Raw genomic sequence first — 6751 nt, forward strand, 5'->3', positions numbered from 1 at the left:
GTCTGGGGACCTAAATGTGTATCTGAAAAGAAAATGTTGCCTTTTTTCAAGAGAAGTCTACAATTGGAGTCTTTAAAACATCAGCAGAACTGTTTTCAGTGATCATTTATCAACTGTACCAATGCTTTATGTAAACACTTGTAATTTCTGTCATGTAGGTGAAAAAAACACTGCAGCAGTTCTATTCTGTTATTAAGGCAAAGTACAGCACTGTATTTGACATAACTCTAGCAAATACTGTGCTTTCTTCATAGAACTGGTTGGATTAGTCATATGACGTCAAAAAATACGTTGACAGTTAACCATGATATCTGCCTAGCCCATAGAGAAAGCATGGAAATTTCAAGTCCCCACAGAACACTTTGCAGTGTTCAGAGAACAGTGGGCATTGCTAGTTTGATTCAAGGCAGCTGGTGGCACAACCTACCTTAGGGAAGAAAAGGGCTTCTGATGTACAACATACACAGAAACTTTGCCTCATAGATTCTGCATAGTGTGTCTGGTTGAATTCATCAAATAACTCTACAACAGTATGGAATAAAGTCTTAGAAATACTTAAAACAGTTTGAGGACCCAGATAAGTAGAGAGAAGCAGCAGAATGGTTTGCAGACACGGAAGACTATTTCAGAGCCCCATGATAAATATAGTTCATAGAGTCTGCATCCTAATGCGCGCGTGCGTGTGTGTGTGTGTGTGTGTGTGTGTGTGTGTGTGTAGAGGCCTGTTTTCTAGATGGAAGAGGAGATTCTGATCCTGTCTCCCTGGAGATATTTCCTCAGGATATTGGGACAGTTAGTGGGAGACTGCTTGAGGTAACCAAGATAGGAAGATGGAACAATTTAGAAGAAAGAATGGATATCCTACAGTTAACGGGAAGTGCTCAGGAAGGAGGTAGGCTGGATTTAGAACGGGTGGGCTGGTTCCTAAGGAATTTAGAGTCAAGAGGTAGAACAAAGGATGGCGTGTCTCAGCCTGGTCCCCAGGACAGGGAGGGACATCCATCCATAGAGTGGGGTCAGTGAGACTTCTGAATATTGAGATTCTCACAAGTGGACAAAACTCTTTGTGGTGAGTTTGCTTATCTGGGAAAGGCAAAACTCAGAGTCCTAATTCTGCAGTCCTAAGACTGCAGAATGATTTCAGTAGGAGGAAGTGGTGGGAAAAGGGAAGGGGCCATGAGCCAAAGATGGGTGACCATCTGCCAGGTGCTATCCCAGTGGCATTCATCTTTCCTGGCAGTGTGAGTAGAGAGAGTAAATCCAAAGCATATTCTGTAATGTCCCTTCTCTTCCACCTGGAATACAATAAAAATTTTTCTTCTTTTTCTGTGAGCCAAGGTAGAGGCTGGTCAGCAGTGAACTGTATGGGTGAGTCAGTGTTGTTTTTTCCCTTGGGTGGCTGGAATTAGCTTAAAAGATGGGTGCCTAGTATGGTGGGAAAGGTAATTATCCCACCTCTGTTCTTGCCATGGCTGGTGAGTAGCTAGCCAGTAGACTTGGGTTGCATCTTCTCCCTTGTTCTCCTTCTTGTTCTCCTCCTTGTTTCAGAGCTCACTCTTGAGTACTCTTGGTCTGGTTATAGATGGACTTTGGAGCATTTGTTTGGAGGAGAGTTTTCCCAGGTAATTTTTACTTTAAAAAGAATGCATTATACATTTTGCTATGCTTGGAGGCCTCTCTCCCTTGACACAAATGCCTGGGCCCCTTGTAGCCCACATCCCCCAGGGCCACACATCAGTAGCACAGGTGTGGCTTCAACAGTGATGTTCAGGTACCTAGTGAAGAACCATCTTTGTAAGAATGGTGGGATGGCAGAATCCATGATGAGGGCTCCCGTGCAGCTTTGCAGTGGTTGCTGAATATCAGAAGGGAGACATATGCTTTTTCTTTTTGTGCTTCCCAAGACGTGCTCTTAGGACGGAGATGGTTAAGAAGAAGTACAGTTAAAAAACAGGATTTTTAAGTTCTTGTAACAGCTGGTTTATCATCTTTTCTGGAACTCCCTCATCCTCCTCGATGTGAAATTTGCTGTTTCCTATATAGGAATGCAACTGTGGGAGGAAAAAAAGTACAGAAATCTGGCTATTTCCTGCCCCCCCTCCCCACCAAAGACACAGAAGGGCATCTAAAATTGCTGAATACTTCATTAGACATCAAAGAACTGAGAAATGTTGGGAGGGGACTGACAGCAAATGGGCTGATGAAGGTATTATGGACTGAATGTTTGCATCCCTTTGCTAAGTTCATATGTTGAAATTAACCCCCAATGTAATTGTATTAGTGGGTGGACCCTCTGGGAGGTGATCAGGTCATGAAAATAGTACCCTCCTACATGGGATTGGTGCCTTTCTAAGAAGAGACACAAGAGTTTGGTCTGGCTTTGCTTTTTGCCACAGGAGGACACAATGAGAAGTCAGCAGTCCTCAACCTAGAAGGCGGCTCTCACTAGAAGTTGGCTGTGCTGGAATCTGGATCTTGGATTTCCAGCCTCCAGAACTGTGAGAAATATGTTTCTTTTGTTTATAAGCTACACAATCTATGGTATTGTGTTGTAGCAGCCCAAACTGACTAAGACAAGAGGTGATAAAATTTTTTTTTTATAGTAACAAGATGTTTGAAACCCTTGCTTTTTATATTTTATTTGATGAGTATAACTTTTTAGCAGAATGAAAGAAAGAATAATTGAATTGAATTTAATAATCAGTCAAACTTTTTAACTAGCTTGCAAAATAAAATTACCTACTAGGGAATGAGCCAAAGGAGTAGTGGTGAAATATATTAGAAATGTATTTTTTTTAAAAACAAATATGCACAGCCTAAAAGCATTCCGATTTTTTCAAAATGGCATCCAGTCATGTTAAGTGAACTATTACCATTTCCAGGGAGATTACGTCTTATGGCCGCACAATGAAATCCTGTGCTTATTTAGCAGATAAATTGAAGAACCCAGACTCTGCTTTTGATTTCCATGAAGAGAGATTAATTTCCCCAAGGACAGGATGGACACATATAATAAATTGGCTACAACTCTTTATAAAACAGACCTTTCATATATCTGTAATAAAATTACTTCCCATCATGAGTAACTGCATGAAGTAAATTCTTAGTATTAATGGATGGAAAAAATATTCCATAAATTTTAAATAGTGAATATATATATTTTGAGTATTCTATAAAAATATTGGAATTCACACATATTATATATGGTAACTCTTTAGTAATAAGATTTTTAAAAACTTTTATTATGGAAAATTTCAAAAATATAGAAAAGAAGAGTAACTAGTATAGTGAACCTCATGTACTCATAACCCAGTTTCAACAAGTATTGATTCATGAGCAAAATTGTTTCACCTGTATGCCCACTGACTGACTTACACCCTCTCCTCTCAGTGGCTTTTTGAAGCAAATCCATGCCATGATATTGTTGGAAGAGACACTCTTTTCTTGGCCTCTTTTGTTCCTACAGATCTTTCTGGGTGGGCCAAGATTACAGTTCTTTTACCAGGGCCCATTTTTCAGGGTTGATTATGTACTGGTAACCTTAAGAAATGAGTTCTCTTTCCCATCCCAGCCCCCACATTCTATCCCTAGCTCAGTTAAAGAGCAGCTTTGCTTCCTGCTTGCTATAAAATTAGTGGGTTCCCAAAACTCAGTGCTACTCTACTGTGAAGCAAAACACTGCATGTGCAGGCCTCCTCTAGACCCATCTCTGTTACCCTGTGGCACTTGAGAGCACGTGAAACTAACACAAATATGCTAAGGTTTGGGCGACTTGTTGTGTCATGAGTAGTAAAGTCCCTTGTCTCTGACTCAAGAGTCTTGGATATTCTGCCAGTCTCCATAAAATACTAAGTGGGTAATTTATTAGGTTGTAATTAAGGTAAAGTCAAACCCTAGATCCAACATATATCATTTATCCAGACGTATTTCAATATGCATTTCTAAAAGATGAGACCTCTTTAAAATAGAGGTAAGTTCTAGAGACCTGCTATATAACATTTTGCCCATTGTTAACAATATTATATTGCACACTTAAAATTTTGCTAAGAGGAAAGATTTCACTTCATATGTTCCTACCACAACAAAAAATCCTTTGTAATATTATGATGACATCTAAAAAAAGGTGACCATTCCTTAGTAGTACCGGATATCTCTGACTATATTTAAATTTCCCCAATTGTTTAGTTTAGTTTAGTTTTTTGTTTGTTTGTTTGTTTTTTACAGTGCATTCAATAGGATCCAAGTAATTGTTTTGGGTGATTTGAATCTTAAAGCAAATTTTTTGTGGATATATATAACAAAATTTGCAATTTAAACCATTTTTAAGTGTACAATTAAGTGGCATTAATTATAATCACAATGTTGTGCAACCATCATCACTACCTGTTTCCAAGATGTTTATATCTGAGTGATTTGAATCTTTAGCATCTTTTAATCTTTTGATTTTCCTCTCTCTGTTTTTCTTTGCAATTTGTCTGTTGAAGAAAATCAGGTCTTTTCTACTACACAGTTACTAAACATTTTCTACTGTGCAGTTTCCCATAGCTTGGATTTTGCTCTTTTCATAACTGTTTCATGGACTTCCATAGGAGGCATGGAATGTCTGGTTGTTTCTTTTTTTGCGATGTTAGCAGCCACTCATGATCATCTTCCGGATCCTTTATTTTTCAGGGGTACAAAATGATAATATTCAAATTCTATTTTTGCTTCTTAATAGCTGTAAACTTTCACAGGGAAAAGAGTTACATTGTATTCCATTGTGTGGATATTTATTCAATCTGTATAAACAGAATATTTCATAAGTCAAAGATCTTATTTAGCAAACACAGGTTCATTGTGATTGGTTTTCAAACATAGGAGAGGTCTTTCGGTTGCTGTCCTTTGTTATATTCCCACAAAGGCTACAGAGTATGCTCAAGACTAAAGTAGTATTTGCAGCAAAGTTAAACATTATTTCTATATGATAACCTGAGTGAAATTTTCATCCCCCCAATATAATTTCTATCTCTAAAGCAGATTTGTTGTTGAAAAGTATCCTGAATTCATTCATCTGGAAAGAAAGTAACCTGAGTGTGGACAAGCAACTCCAGCTTTCTTTTCTTCCACAGAAGAGTAGGGGGAGCTGAGGAATCACCTCCTTCACCTGTGTCCTCTGCTTCTTTTTTTAATGCAGGGATCTAAGATTAAGCACAGTGCCTTTTTCAGTGATAGTACGTGGCAGGAGGGCATATCAGAACACTTTCTTAGAGCAGCACTGCGACACATCTGTTCAAGTGAATCAGTTACCAACTCAATTGACTCATTTAGCGGGGATAAGAAATTCAAAACCATCATATGGATTGAACCACGTGATGCCTTTGCCACTAAAAATATTAATTAAGCTTTCCTTTTTATCCCCCACGGTAACATCGTTAACTCACACGTGGCATCCTCTGAAACTTCTGTACACTGAGAATCGTAACAGTTGAAAGGTCATATGACAAAACTTCTTAAAGTTTTGAAATTTGGAGGGACTATTTCTCTCTTTCTCCCTCTTTCTCTCCTCAGTCTCTCTCTCTATAGAGGGGAAGTCACAAGCATATTTCTGAGTATAATATAATTTTATATGGGCAAAAAACACTGCTGTTTTCAGATTTAAAGTAAAAGAAAGCAAAGCTGAGTTATGTTAGCAGGGCTTGTAGGGAAATAACTTCAAAAGCCCACTTTCCAAATCAAAAAGTGAATGTGGGTACCACGCTATACATGTTTATCAGCACAATTTGTTTGTTTGTTTTAGTTACCTATTGCTGTGGAATTAATGACTCTAAAATGTGGTGGTAGAAAATAACACATTTATTATTTTGCAGTTCTGTGGGTCAGGAATCCAGGAGCAGCTTAGCTGGGAACTCTCGTTCAAGACCTCCATTGAGCTGGGGCAGGAGCTGTGTGTAATGCCATTTCAAGGCTTGAATGGGGAGGAGCCACCTTCAAATTCCGTAGTGTGGCTGTTGACAGAACTCAGAAGATTCATTTCCATGTTCAATCACTCAGGCCTCTCTGCAGGGCTGTCTTTGGACATAGAAGCTGGCTTCTTCAAGAGTAGGAATTTCAAAGGGAGAGGAAGACAGACAGACCCACAGATATGACATTCATCATGTTTTCCATATTGTGCTCATTAAAAGAGTCAGTAAGGCTAGCCCATGTCAGAGGGGAGGGCATTACACAAGGACATGAGTGCCAGGAAGCAGGGATCATTCGGGGCTATCTCAGAGGCTGCCTGCTATAGTTTCTTTATTTTGAATGTAAATTTTAAAATAAAAAATGCATTCTCATTGTTGGACATTTAAAACGTAGAAGAGGGTATGCAGTCAGTTTCCCCTCACATCCCTGTTACCGGGCCCAACTTGAGCAAACTCCTAGCAGTTCCTTGTATATTCTTTCAGAGACTTTCTGTCAAATGGGAGGTTGAAAGGCACTCCACAGGGACAAGCAGAAAGCCACTTTCATCTTCTTCCCTCCCTCCTGCCAACTCAAACCTGCATGCAGAGATAACTCTTCCCCACCCCTCTGGTGAAATCTGAGGTGGGCAGTATGGCTTTTCATCTCCCTCTCAGATAACCAGTAGTTATTTTTAGTCATAACATAGTCCCATGTCAGAAAGAAAATGCTGAGTAACAGTTACTCTGAACTTAAAAGTCCAACCAAGTTTCTGTTTTTCCCTAACTTGGTCCTTCTTCAGCCTGGAAGCCTGAAATGAGAAAAAGTGGGGGCC

The 6751-nt window shown here is 39.3% G+C and overlaps 1 protein-coding gene across 1 annotated transcript in view; it reads left to right on the forward strand.

Annotated features, from left to right (window-relative positions):
- Window positions 1-2069: 2069 nt before the first annotated feature.
- LRRC31 (leucine rich repeat containing 31) overlaps window positions 2070-6751 on the forward strand; it is a 101675-nt gene continuing 96993 nt past the window's right edge. Inside the window, exons 1-2 of the mRNA XM_032341550.1 lie at window positions 2070-2206; window positions 2397-2498. The gene's annotated coding sequence lies outside the window, so the exon portion shown is untranslated. The remainder of the gene's footprint in view (window positions 2207-2396; window positions 2499-6751) is intronic.

Source organism: Mustela erminea, chromosome 1 (assembly GCF_009829155.1).
Source record: "Mustela erminea isolate mMusErm1 chromosome 1, mMusErm1.Pri, whole genome shotgun sequence".
NCBI lineage: Eukaryota > Metazoa > Chordata > Mammalia > Carnivora > Mustelidae > Mustela > Mustela erminea.